At 48.2% G+C, this 12,728-nt stretch overlaps 1 protein-coding gene and 1 pseudogene across 2 annotated transcripts in view; both read right to left on the reverse strand.

Annotated features, from left to right (window-relative positions):
* LOC126515810 (apolipoprotein L3-like) overlaps positions 1 to 9,390 on the reverse strand; it is a 16,055-nt gene extending 6,665 nt beyond the window's left edge. The window contains exons 1-3 of one of the 2 annotated variants that reach the window (XM_050165741.1): positions 9,262 to 9,390; positions 5,534 to 5,645; positions 4,662 to 4,798 (exon numbers count right to left, since the gene is read on the reverse strand). The gene's annotated coding sequence lies outside the window, so the exon portion shown is untranslated. Of the gene's footprint in view, positions 1 to 4,032; positions 4,102 to 4,661; positions 4,799 to 5,533; positions 5,646 to 9,261 lie in introns of those variants that run through there. The other variant, XM_050165740.1, reaches the window with a different exon arrangement.
* On the reverse strand, positions 7,348 to 8,691 carry LOC126515809 (60S ribosomal protein L4-like; annotated as a pseudogene).
* Positions 9,391 to 12,728: the final 3,338 nt, after the last annotated feature.

Below are 12,728 nucleotides of genomic sequence, written 5' to 3' on the forward strand. Positions count from 1 at the left end.
CCTGAGTGAGTTAAGCCAGACCCAAAAAGAGGAACATGGGATGTACTCACTCATATTTGGTTTCTAGCCATAGATAAAGGACATTGAGCCTATAATTCGGGTTCTTAGAGAAGCTAAATAAGAAGGAGAACCCAAAGAAAAACATATAGGCATCCTCCTGAATATTAACCTTCATCAGGCGATGAAAGGAGACAGAGACAGAGACAGAGACCCACATTGGAGCACCGGACTGAAGTCTCAAGGTCCAAATCAGGAGCAGAAGGAGAGAGAGCACAAGTAAGGCAGGGCCCTTTTAAAAGGGAACATGGTGAATGTGAAAGCTGATTCTCTTAGTGGGTAGAGCTAATGAAATAGATCACAAGGTCGGACCAGCACAGGTGCCCGAATGCTAACAATGACCACAATTCAATTGGAGATGTCAGAATCTTGCTATATGCTAATATCAGCCTTACCAAGTTTGGTGGGTGGAGAGGGCTCAGCACAAAGGTGCCTGGTCACCATGATCACCCCACCCTCACCAGCATCCTATAGAAGGAGCTTGGCTAAGACAAGCTGGATCAGGCATAGGGTTACCTGTATCAGAGACCAACTACACCGACTACCCTTGAAGCAGTCTCCCTTTCTCTAGAGACCTTAAAGGAGACAGGAATCTTCCATATGAGCAAGTGACATGGTGGCTGGTGAAGTCATCTGAGTGACTATGACCGACAAAACTCCTAGGACTGCAAAGCACAGGGCCGTGCTGATTGCCCATCTCAAGCCAGTATGTTTCCCCAGAAAAGAAAAAAATCCTCGAACTCTCAAGGGTTTTTTTTTTTAAATATTTATTTGTTTGTTTGTTTATTTACTATGTATACAATATTCTGTCGGTGTGTATGCCTGCAGGCCAGAAGAGGGCACCAGACCCCATTACAGATGGTTGTGAGCCACCATGTGGTTGCTGGGAATTGAACTCAGGACCTTTGGAAGAGCAGGCAATGCTCTTAACCTCTGAGCCATCTCTCCAGCCCCCTCTCAAGGGTTTTGAAAATGTGATTCTCACCTTTGAGTGCCTGAGATGAGTCACAACACCTCAAACACCACGGCATTGTCCTGTGGTGAAGGGAAGTGAGGAGACCTGTGTCTAGAGAGGCCAGCGAGCCAACATTACACAGGCTTAATGTGTCAGTGCAGGGGTCCAGCTTGGCCTGACTTCAGCCATCTTGAGTCCAACCATCAAGAGCAACCATGAGAAACCTCAGCCTGCTCTCCCTCATTGTCCCCTTTTGCTGCAGTGCCATGTAGGGCTTTGCAAGGGGTCCCAAGTGTTGTCAGTGCAGGCACCAAGCCTGACATCTGTGGTGTTAGCTGAGACCAGAGCAGGCACATTCTAACTATCCGGCTTACCACGTATAACCGCTTGGTTTCACTGGACTTGATCACTGCCATGATCTCTGTGGCAGCCCATTACCTATGCTGGGAACAACCAGGAGGGCCTTGCCCTTTTCTCCCCAGACTGTCTCTGGCCTGGGCTCTTACAGAGGACACAACCCCAGCCCACCTTTCCTTCTGACTGAGCACTTCTATTGGTTTGCTTTTCTGTCTGCATGATCAGCTTACTGTCAGGAGCTTGAGGCTGGTGACACAGCACACGTAGGAGGCCACACTGACTTCACAAGCTGTTGATTTCTGAGAGTCTCCATCGATTTCGCTGACTCTCATCCAACTATACCCCTCTCTTCCTCACTTTAGGATTTTTTATTTTAAATTTATTCATGTGTTTGTTTTTTTTTTAGACAGGCTCTCAAGTCCTGGTTGTCCTCCAACTTAATGGGTCAATGAACCTGACCTTAAACTTCTTATCCTCCTCTCCCACCCTCTAAATGCTAGGATTGCAAGCATGCACCATGCTCAAGGATATAAAACAAAAACAGAATCCAATCACAGCTTGAGGAGTAGTAGACCATGAGCAAGCCATTCTTTTTTTTTTTTTTTTTTCCCCGAGTCAGGGTTTCGCTGTAGTTTTAGAGCCTGTTCTGGATCCTGGAACTAGCTCTTGTAGACCAGGCTGGCCTTGAACTCACAGAGTTCCACCCGCCTCTGCCTCTTGAGAACTGGGATTAAAGATGTATGCCACCACTGTCCGGCTGAGCAAGCCATTTGAAACTTCCCTTCCTGGTGACACCCGGGGCCACCACCTTGGACCCAGTTCCCTCCAGCCTCTCCTATTCCTGCACTAATGTGTCCAGGTACTTGAGATATAAGGCACCTTGGCAGAGTCACTTCCTTCCTTGCTTGTCTCTCCATTTCCTCTGTAGACACACAGGGTCAGGAAACATAACAGGCCAAAGCATTGGAATCTGCTGTCTATCACTGACCTGCTGTGGGAACCACACTGCCTTTGGGGTTGATGGTTATAGAAGCTTCCAGAATTTTTGAGGACAATCAGCAAGACCTAGTTGTTAGATCACAGACCACTTATCTGTCTCCCACTTCCTCCCTCAATCCTCCTTCCTCTTTTCCTCCCTCCCTCCCTCCTTTCCTTCCTCCCAGTCTCCAAGCTGTCTTTGAGGAATCAGACCATGTCCCCATGCCTCTCTGGTCCCCACCTTCAATCGCGGTACACTCTACTACCAAAGGATGTGAGAGGAACTTGTGAACCAATGTTTTTCCTTATTTCTGTCATTCAGAGTCAATCAGACACCTACTCTGAAATTGGCTTTGAGCTCTGGCCAGGCTCCCCAGTCCCTGGGGATACATTATAAAATCGAGGGAATTTTTATCTCACTCTCTCTTATTCTCTCTCTCTTGTCTCCCCAGCTTTAGGTCCTCCCGCCTTGCTGTCCATGGTGGCTGTCTATCTTATTATTTAATTAGACTTTATTTCTCAATGAACCTCCTCTCCAGGTCCTAGAGTGAAGCTTCCTTTAAGGCTCTGTCACATCACCTCTGAAGATCCTCTGTCCCCTGAGTGTCATTCTACCTTGAAGCCCAACCACATCCTGCCCACGGTGACTTTCTCTTCGAACAAAGCTCATGCTAGAGGTTGATTTCCTGCCAGCCCCTTCCCCAAAGGCAGCCTTTCTCACACCCGCTAATGTTTAATGTGCTTACATGGGATCACATCTGACCCCAAGTATCCAGCAGGCAGAGTCTGAGCACACATCCGGGAAATCAGGTGCAGGGTGACAAAAGCAGCTGGTAGCTGGCGAGTTTTAAAGCCAAAGGAGAAAAGAAATCGACTTTTCAGTCATTCTGCAGTAGTCAAGCAAACCCGAGTCCAGTGACCCCAGAGAGCACTCCAAAAACTGGAAAAAGTGCTGTAGGGGTGGGGACATGGGGGCCACTGGGCTTCCTGGAGCTAGATCTGACTATACAATGCAGGCCTGTGTGTGTCCCAACCCCCACATGGACGTATAAGAGGCTCTGCCCTGTCTCATCCCCTAATAGGTGAGCAGAGGCCAGGTGAAGCCCAGAAGGTAAATTGCTGCCAGCCACCTGCTCAGCCCCTGACTCAGAATCCTGGCCAAGTCTCTCTTCTGAAGCCTTGGTTTCCTCACAAGGCCTGACTCAGAGTGTGGATTCAGAGAAAGACGGGTGCAAAAACCCTGGGGTCCTTGTGTCTCAAAAAGCAGTTCTTGTCCCCATTCTGCTTTGGTCACATCACGCAGAGCCAGCTCTGCATGTCCAGGCCCCCAAACAGAGATGTGTGGTCCCCTATCCCCTATCTTGTTGCTTCCTGTTTCCCAGTGGAGGGACACTGAGAGCAGACTCCTCCCTGAGGTCTCCCGGTCACGTGTCAGGAACCTGGTGCACAGCTGAGTCCCACAGGTTCTATAGGCTTGTCTGAGGAGCCCCTCATCCTATCTTGCACTTACAGCAGATGGAAAGGGGGGAGCGGCCCGACCCCACCCTAGCTGCAAAGGCAGCTTCATTGCTGTGTCTGTGACCCGAGCGAGGCAGATGCCTCACCTTGCTGAACTTATCATGATCCTCTTTCAGAGTGGCTATGGGGGTATGCAGGCGTGAGAACTTAAACATTCCCCAACTTACCAGCAATCTTCAACAGGCTAAATTCAGATGGGGCTGGACAGTCCTTAGCTGTGTGGACATGGTGACCAGCTGTGCATCCAAGTGGTTACGGAACACGGCCTCCTGCTGATTTACCCAAACCAGAAAACGAAAGAGAAAAAGTCCCACTTGGCAAGGAACTGACAAACACAGGAAACTTGTGATTTGCTGGATGCTACCCTCATCCCATGCCCCGAGCTGACCCACTCAAAGGAGTGACCTTAGTCCTAGGTTCCTAGCTGAGCTCATTTTAAATAGGGGGGGGGTCTCTGTGGTCTGGAGGGAAAAGACCTGGCACCACAGACTCAGGGACTATCCACAGATCATCCCCTGTACCTCCTGGGTTCTGTTCATCCCCTCCATCCCCCACCCACATCCTCAGCACCGCCCCCACCTCCTGTTCTGTTGATGCTGACCTTGGTGCTGCGATGGCCTGCGCAGCGTCTGGTCATCTGCTTTTGTGGGTTCTCCTCCCAGGAACTCCTGCTCTGAAGCACTCAGTATCACATCCTCTCAGGGCAACAGGCCCCCAAACCTTAGTAGGCCTCCAGACCTTCGCACAGCTGACTCCATGATGGAAGCACCATTCAGACCACAAACCCAGCACTTACCTGGAATCTCAACAGGCTGAGTTCAGATGGGACTGCACAGTTCTTAGCTGTGTGGACACGGTGACCAGCTGTGCATCCAAGTGATTAACAAACACAGCCTCCAGAAAGCGAAAGAGAAAGCCCCTCTTGGCAAGGACCTGAAAGAACACAGGAAACTTGTGGTGTTCTGGATGTTATACTCTTCCCACACTCCCTGCTGACTCAAAGGAGTGACCTTAGACTTGTCATTCTAGGTTCTTGGTTGAACCCGTTTCAAATGGGGGTTGCTGTGATCTGGAGGGAAAAGACCTGCTATCTCAGTCTCGGGGACTCTCCACAGATCAACCCTGTAGCTCTTAGGCTGACATGTGCACATGCAGGAGAAATAGTGTCTCAGACACACACTTGCTCTACTCCCACCCCTTTCTCTATGCAACCCCCGGGAATGGAAAAAGTTCCCTAAGCAAAAGAGGAAGTTCCACTCCTTCCTCTTTCATGATGTATCTTTTTCAACAAGCAATCTATGTAATTGGAGAACTCAAAACCTACCATTTTTTTCCAAAAGTAGAACACCCCTCCCCCAGAACCTTGTCAGTGTGCGGATTAGAGCAGGACTAGTCAGCCTGGACAGAATGGATTTTCTCTTCTGTGCAACACTGACCAAGGGGACTTCGAATACTTTTTGCTGGGTCCTTTTTAGAAGGATGAACGACAGCTACTGGAAAGATTTCCTTTGTCACCCAGTTGGCCCCAGCTATTAGAAAATGTTTTAAAATTAGAAAAATGTAAAGGTTTAAATGAGTCCCAGTTGCTGGAGGTAACTCGAAGGTGTTTAATAAAAGAGAACAGATTGAGAGACGACACCTTATATATAAACTGAGAGCCACTGTTACCTTCTCTGATGATGACACACAGTAAGACTTACAGATTCTGTCAGAAGAATATCTCCTATAGAAAGTCCTGCCCCAGTCAAGGAATACAATTGAACTCTCAGATTTACAGTTCCTGGGAATATAGACAGAAACCAATCCGTAAAGACCGGCCCAACACCAAGTTTATGTAATTGCTCAATTAATCAGTTCAGCTACTCTCCACAGACTAAACAATACCCAATGACCCTGGAAACAAAAAGGGAAGTTGTGGTCCCCATTGCCAGGCTTAGAGAGACAGGCATCCTGGTGCCTTGCCAGTCATCCTGGAATACACCTCCCCTGCCTGTGAAGAAAACTGGGACCTCTGGTTCTCATGAGTCTGACTCTGCCAGAGAAACAGGTGTACACTGTCTTGGACCTGAAGGATGTCTTCTTTAGCCTCCCATAGGCTATTTTTGATTTTACATAGGTGGACCCAGAAAGAGGATACAGTGGGAAACTTCCCTGAACCAGGTAGTCCTAAGGATTTGAAAATTCTCCAACTCTGTTTGATGAGACACTAAATGCTGACTTCCTGTTCTTTATCAGAGGTTTCCTAGGGCCACACTCTAACAACGTATACTCTAACCAATCCTCCGCCTAGCCTCTAAAACTAAAATAAATTGTAAAAGGGCCACTGAGGACTGCAGCAAGAGTGACAGACCTTGGACTGCAGAATGTTGGCTAAGAAAGCCCAACTTTTGTATATCAGAGGCTGCCCATCTTGGCTACCAGTTGAGAGAAGGGGAAAGGAGCAGGTCTCAGTGAAGGATTGCTGCCTTCCTTCATATCCCAGCTCCAAAGACTAAATGGCAGGTTCGAGAGTTCCTCAGAGTAGCTAGGTTTTCCTGCCTCTGGATACCAGAGTTTGCAGAAATAGCAAGACCTCAGTACAAGGTGTGGTGAAGGTGAATGACTCCCTACCCTAGACAGACAGTAAACAAAAAGGTTCTAAGAGCAACTCTGACTCAACTTCAACCCCAGCACTTCCAGATGTCTCAAAACTATTCATCTGGTTCTCCATAAAACTAAAAACATTACAAAAGGGGTTCTAACCCAAACTTTGCGGCCATGTAAACGCCCTTTCCAAACAATCGGACCCTTTAGCCACAGGATGACCCTCCTGTCTAAGAGCTGTGGTGGCAACCATTAATCTAATGAAAACAATAACAACAAAAATCAAAACAAGATAACTCTGGGTCAGCATCTTATACTCACAGCAAGCGCCCCACACTGCGGGGGCTCATCTCTGTGGAACACAAAAATGCTCTCTAACACCCACGTGACCCTTGAGCAGGCTCTAATCCTGGACCGTCTTTGAGTCCCGTTTGAGAAGCCCTCTGCCTTCAATCCTGCTACCCTTTGCATGATATCAACACACAGGTCCTCATCCATGACTGTCACATATGAAACCCGGTGCATGGTGTGTGGCGTAGTTACTTTAACTGCAGTGTTTTAAAGCCCAGGCTGGTGTCTCAGCCCACAGAGCAAAACTGACCGACCTGATCCAGTCTCTCAGATGGAGAAAAGGAAAGTTCAGCACCATAAACACAGAGTTGCTATGCACTTACTACTGTACATGGCTATGTTGTGATCTTTAGAGAAAGATGGTCTCTGCCTTCTGGAATAAGGACATCTAAAACCAAGAGAACATTTTGTCCCTAGAAGCTATTTGGCTCTCTCATGAATTTTCCTGGCCATACTTTCTGGTTTCCAGCTATTGTTTTTTTTGTTTTGTTTTGTTTTTGTTTTTTGCATCTTTGATCAGATTTTTATTCAATTAGGCTGTCTCTATTTGCTCAATGGAATGAAAGTAATTTTAATAGAATAAGCAGCAGCCTTTTTCTCTTCTTTAGTTGGCTTCTTCTCTACTGGCTTTTTCTCAGCTGCTGGTTTCTTGGTAGCTGCAGCCTTTTTTTTTTCCTGCAGGCTTCTTCTGCTTCTTGACATCCACAGGCTTCTTTTCGTTCTGACTTTCTGCAGGCTTCTTGTCTGCAGTCCCCTTCTCTGATTTGGCAGCCAGTGCTGCTGCTGCTGCTGCTGCTTCCAGTTTCTTCACTCGGAGTTTGTGATTTCTGGCCTGGCGAAGAATGGTATTCCTGCGCATGGTCTTTGCGTATGGGTTGAGCTTCAACATGATTCTCAGGTTCTTCAGTGGATTCTTCTTCAAGACTCTGCGTTGAATCTTCTTGCATGGTGCTCGGAGGGCTCTTTGGATCTCTGGACTTTTCAAGATTCTGCTAAGGTCTGTGTTCATCTTCTTGTGCATGGGAAGGTCATAGTTACTCTTGAGGGTAGCAGCCTTACGCCAAGTGCCATACAACTCATCCAACTTGCGGAAAGCACTTTCAGCCCAGATGCAAAAACGCCCACATGCCCACCAGGAGCAAGTTTCAAAATGTTCAGCTTGCTGACATTAGGCAGAGTAATACCAGGGAGGATTCTGAGGCTTTGATGATAGCATTATCTTCATTATAGATGATGCAAGGCCCCCTGCGCTGGACACGTCGTCGGTTTCTCATTTTGCCTTTGCCAGCTCTCATTCTGAGAGGCATAGACCTTTTTGATGTCATTCCAAGCTTTAAGTTTCTTAAGCAGCTGAACAGCCTCCTTGGTCTTCTTGTAACCTTCAACCTCATCTTCAACTACCAAAGAGAGTTCAGGAACTTCCTCAATACGATGACCTTTAGACATCACCAAGGCTGGTAAGGCAGCCAGGGTAAGAACAGATGGAGTATCGCTTTTGGGTTGTGTTCACTCGGTGGTGCCAACGACGCCAGGTTTTGGTTGGTGCAAACATGCGGCCTCCCCAACACATATTTCCAAAGGCACCCTGGCCAGAATGGTGGGTACCACCACCTCGAACTCTCGGAATTCGAGCCACAGCTCTGCCAGTACCCCAAGACTCGGCTCCAGTCTGATGACCTGCTAATTCACTGACAGCATAGGGCTGCCTGTTGTTTTTCCTCAAGTTGGTGTGAACAAAGGTCACAATATCCGGTCGAATGGGAGCTTTGAAGACAGCTGGCAAAGTGACATTCTTGCCAGATGACTCCCCCTTTTCAGAGTACACCAATATGAGGGGATGGGTACAAGCCATGACGGGGAGAGGAGAGAGCCACGCTCCTCTCAACCCGGCTGCTCCCTGTTTCCAGCTATTGTTGACCATGTTTCTTCTGCCAAGTTTCCTTGCACTGAAATCTGTCCCCTTTATTAGCATGAATTCAGTTAGCCAGTCAGAGACCATCATGGTGAGATGCAGGACTGTGAAAGGGTCCACAGGAACTGCAGACTAGCAGGGATGTGGGCCCTCTGCAGAGTACAGAATACACTGGAATGTTCGCCGTCTTGAACAGTCTCTGAGCTGTAGACTCTCGTGGCGAGGGAGTAGAGTAGGGGGTCTCTGAGATTAGTTTCACCCCACCTGGACACTCTGAAAATCTAACAACAACTCAGTTGAACAGTGACATAACAAGAAATGTTACTCAGGGTGGCTGTCATTTAAGAGTTGAGGATGATCTAGAGGTCATTTTAGCCCAAAGGAATATGACCCTGATGCAATGGGAAGCATTAGCTGAGGATCTAGGGGGAGTTGTCTGGACCACAGCATCTCCTAGAGAAGAGGGGTCAGTGACCAAGATGTCCGATCACCATGGTTACCCTATCACAGTCCATATACTGGAGAAAGCATGGCCCAGAACAGCACTCACCTCCTGCTGGTCTCCTTTTAGCTGCTGGGATCTTCCAAATGAGCCTGTGACCTGGTGGCTTCTGAAATCATCTAATGGCCAGGACAGACAAACCTCCCATGACGGGAAAGCACAGGGATGAACGTAAGTATCATCTGTTGAGAGCCCTGGGTGGCTCCCTGGGAGAGGAAGGACAGCCACTGCCCCACATGATCAAAATCTGGACACTTGGACCCCAAGAACATCTGATTTGTCTTTGCTCATTATGAAAAAACCAGGCCCTAGATAACAAGTATCAATTTCAAGAAGGTTCCAAGTTTTCGAACCAAGTGCAAATATTGCTTCTCGGCCTCTGGACTATAAGCAATTGTCGAACTGCACATAAGGATGACAGACTCTAGGCCATGAATGTAATATTTTTGTTTGGAGCACGGATAACTTTGCCCTCAGTTTGCCGCATGGGTAATCGCCAGGAGCAGCAGGTCCATTTGCTGAGTGAGCACAGCAGCTTTGGATTAAACCAGAATGAGCTGACCCAGAATTGATCCAGAAAAGCTGGAAATCACCTGGAGACTTGCCGTGATTATTGTGGAAGTTGCCTACAAAGTTCATCCGGGGAGAGGACCTGGTCTCATGATCAGAAGATTCCTGAGTGGAAGTGGAAACTGGTTGTGAAAGTCACATCACAAGGCAGCTCGGTAGCAAGTTTTAAAGGTACCATCCGGTCTCCCCTCCTATACTCTGAGTTAGAGGACATCGGAGAGTTGGCAGGTGTCACTCTTATGTCATAGCAAAGTCTTGAAATCCGCCGCACCTGGCTTCTGCAACCAGGGTGGAGGGTCACCCCAGATACACAAATGCCACATTCCCCGGCCAATCCCCTTCTGAGTAAATGCACAGAAGCAATGACGAAAACAGACGCACAGGGAGATGTTTGTTCTTCCACATTCGTGGCAACTTGATTGATAAGTCAGAGGCACAGCCTGGATGTCCACCGTGAGCTGAACCGAGTGAGAGTGTGACAGTGTGGAGTGGAATCTCTCGGCGTTTAATGGGCAGGAAATTCTGCCTCACACACAACACAATGAAGCCTGGAGACATTAGCGTAGACAAAATAAGCGGGACATGGAAGGACAGATGCTGCATGTCTCCTTCGTGAGGACAATGGGGAAGGGAGAGCCCACAGGGGAGAAGCCCGTGGTGGTTCCTGAGGCTGTGGAGAGCAGTGTCAGCCCACAGATGAAGAGATCTGGATGCTGGAGATGTTGCTCACACACACACACACACACACACACACACACACACACACACACACGAGTGCTTATGGTGGGCCATATGGATATTTTTACCACAGCTTCAAAAATCTAATTTTTCTTTAAAAACTTTATTCTTCTCTCATACAATACATCCTGATCACAGCCTCTCCTCCCTCCCCTTCTGCCAGTCCCTCGCCCCACTTTCCCTCTCCCCCAGATCTACTGCTCCTCCAGTTCCTTTCAGAAAAGCACAGGCTTCCCAGGGATATCAACCAAGCATGGCATAACAAGATGCAATAAGACTTGGCATAAACCCTGATATCAAGGCTGGAAACAACCAAGTTAGAGGAATGAGTCCTGCAAGCAGGCAAAAGAATCAAACACACTCCCTCTCCCACTGTTGGGAGCCCAGAAAAACACAAAGTTAAACAACCACAGCATGTTTGCAGTCCTAGAGTGGACCCAGGCAGCCTCTGTCTTTGTGAACCCCTGGGAGCCCTGCTTAGTTCATTCTGGGGCTGTGTTCTCCTGGTGTCCTTGACCCCTCTGGCTCCTACAGTCCTTCCTCTTCCTCTTCTTCAGTGTTCCAGGAGCTCTGGCTAATGTTTGGCTGTGGGTCTCTGCATCCGCTCCCATCAGCTGCTGGAGAAAACCTCTCTGATGACGACTGAGCTAGACTGGGCCTGTGAGTAGAGCAGAACAATTAGGAAATGTCAGCTCACTGACATTTTTTTCTCAGTCCTGTTTGGATCTACCCTAGGTCTGTAAGCCCAGTAGCTTCCAGTTCCTGGTCTTCCAGGCAGTGTTGGTCACGGGCTCCCTCTTGTGGCTTGGTCCTCAAGTTAGACTAGTCATTAGTTGGCCACACCCACAGACTCTGAGTCACCATTGATTGCCCCAGTGCCTCTTGTCAGCAGGGTCAAAGGTTTTGTGGCTGGATTCGTGTCCCAGTCCCACCACTGGGAGCCTGACTGGTTACAGATGATGGCCAGCTTAGCTGCATATCCTCCATTGCTAGGAGTCCTTGCTAGAGTCGACCTGATAGATTTTAGGACATTTCCACTGCACTAGATTTCCCCTCTGCCCCTTAAATGCCCACCTAATCCAGCCATCTCTCTCTCTCTCTCTCTCTCTCTCTCTCTCTCTCTCTCTCTCTCTCTCTCCCCCCCCCCTCNCCTGTTGGAGGAAGGGTGTCACTGGGGCTGGGCTCTCTCTCTCTCTCTCTCTCTCTCTCTCTCTCTCTCTCTCTCTCTCTCTCCCCACTGTCTCTCTCCACTCCTCCATCCCCCATCTGCTCCTTCCTGCTCCCATCCCACCTGCCCCCAAATCCACCCACAAATCTATTCTATTTCCCCTTCCTAGGGGATCCATGCATCTCTCTTAGCGCCCTCCTTGTTACTTAACCCCTCTGAGTCTGTGGATTGTGCATGATTATCCTTTACTTAATAGCTAATATCCACTTACAAGTGAGTACATAACATTTTCGTCCTTCTGGTTCTGAGTTATCTTGCTTAGGATGATTTTTTTTTTCTAGTTCCATCCATTTGTCTGAAAATTTCATAACATCATGTTTTCTAGTATCTGGGTTGTACTCCATTGTGTAAATAGACCACATTTTCTTTTTCCAGCCTTGGGTTGAGGGACATCTCAAACCCAAACTTCTTTGGGAAAAAAAAATGATAGCCTAAGGGGTCTGGAGAGATTGCTCAGATGTTAAGAGGCTCACAAGGCTGTGATTCAACATTGCCGTTCTTGTCAATGACCAGGGTTCAGTTTCCAGCACCCTGAGGACAGCTTACAACCATCCTTAGTTTCAATTTTAGAGGATCCAGCCCCCTCTTCTGGCCTCCTCAGATCAGACATGCATACAGGGTAGTCACAGACATGCAGGCTAAACACCCACACACATCAAATATGAATAAGAAATAGATATTTAAAAATTGAAGAAAAGAAACATTTGCAATGCTTTGACTTAGGAGAATTAGAGGAGGAGAAAGCAAGGTCCTGCCCAGGGCCATGACAGACTGAGCAGGACAAGGAGGCTCATACGCATGCCTGGGGCCTGTGTGCCCTGGGCTCCTAAGAGAAAACACAGGTTTGCCTGGTGCCTTACTCTGCTGGGCAGTTGGGCATCATTATGGTGAGCAAATGTATGGAGTGGTATGATGAAGGAGAGAGGGAGGGAGGGAGGGAGGAAGGGAGGCAGGAAGGGAGGGAGGGAGAGAGAGAGAG

The sequence above is a fragment of the Alexandromys fortis genome, unplaced genomic scaffold, assembly GCF_014885135.2.
Source record: "Alexandromys fortis isolate MF-2015 unplaced genomic scaffold, M_Fortis_MF-2015_v1.1 scaffold_157, whole genome shotgun sequence".
Classification (NCBI taxonomy): domain Eukaryota; kingdom Metazoa; phylum Chordata; class Mammalia; order Rodentia; family Cricetidae; genus Alexandromys; species Alexandromys fortis.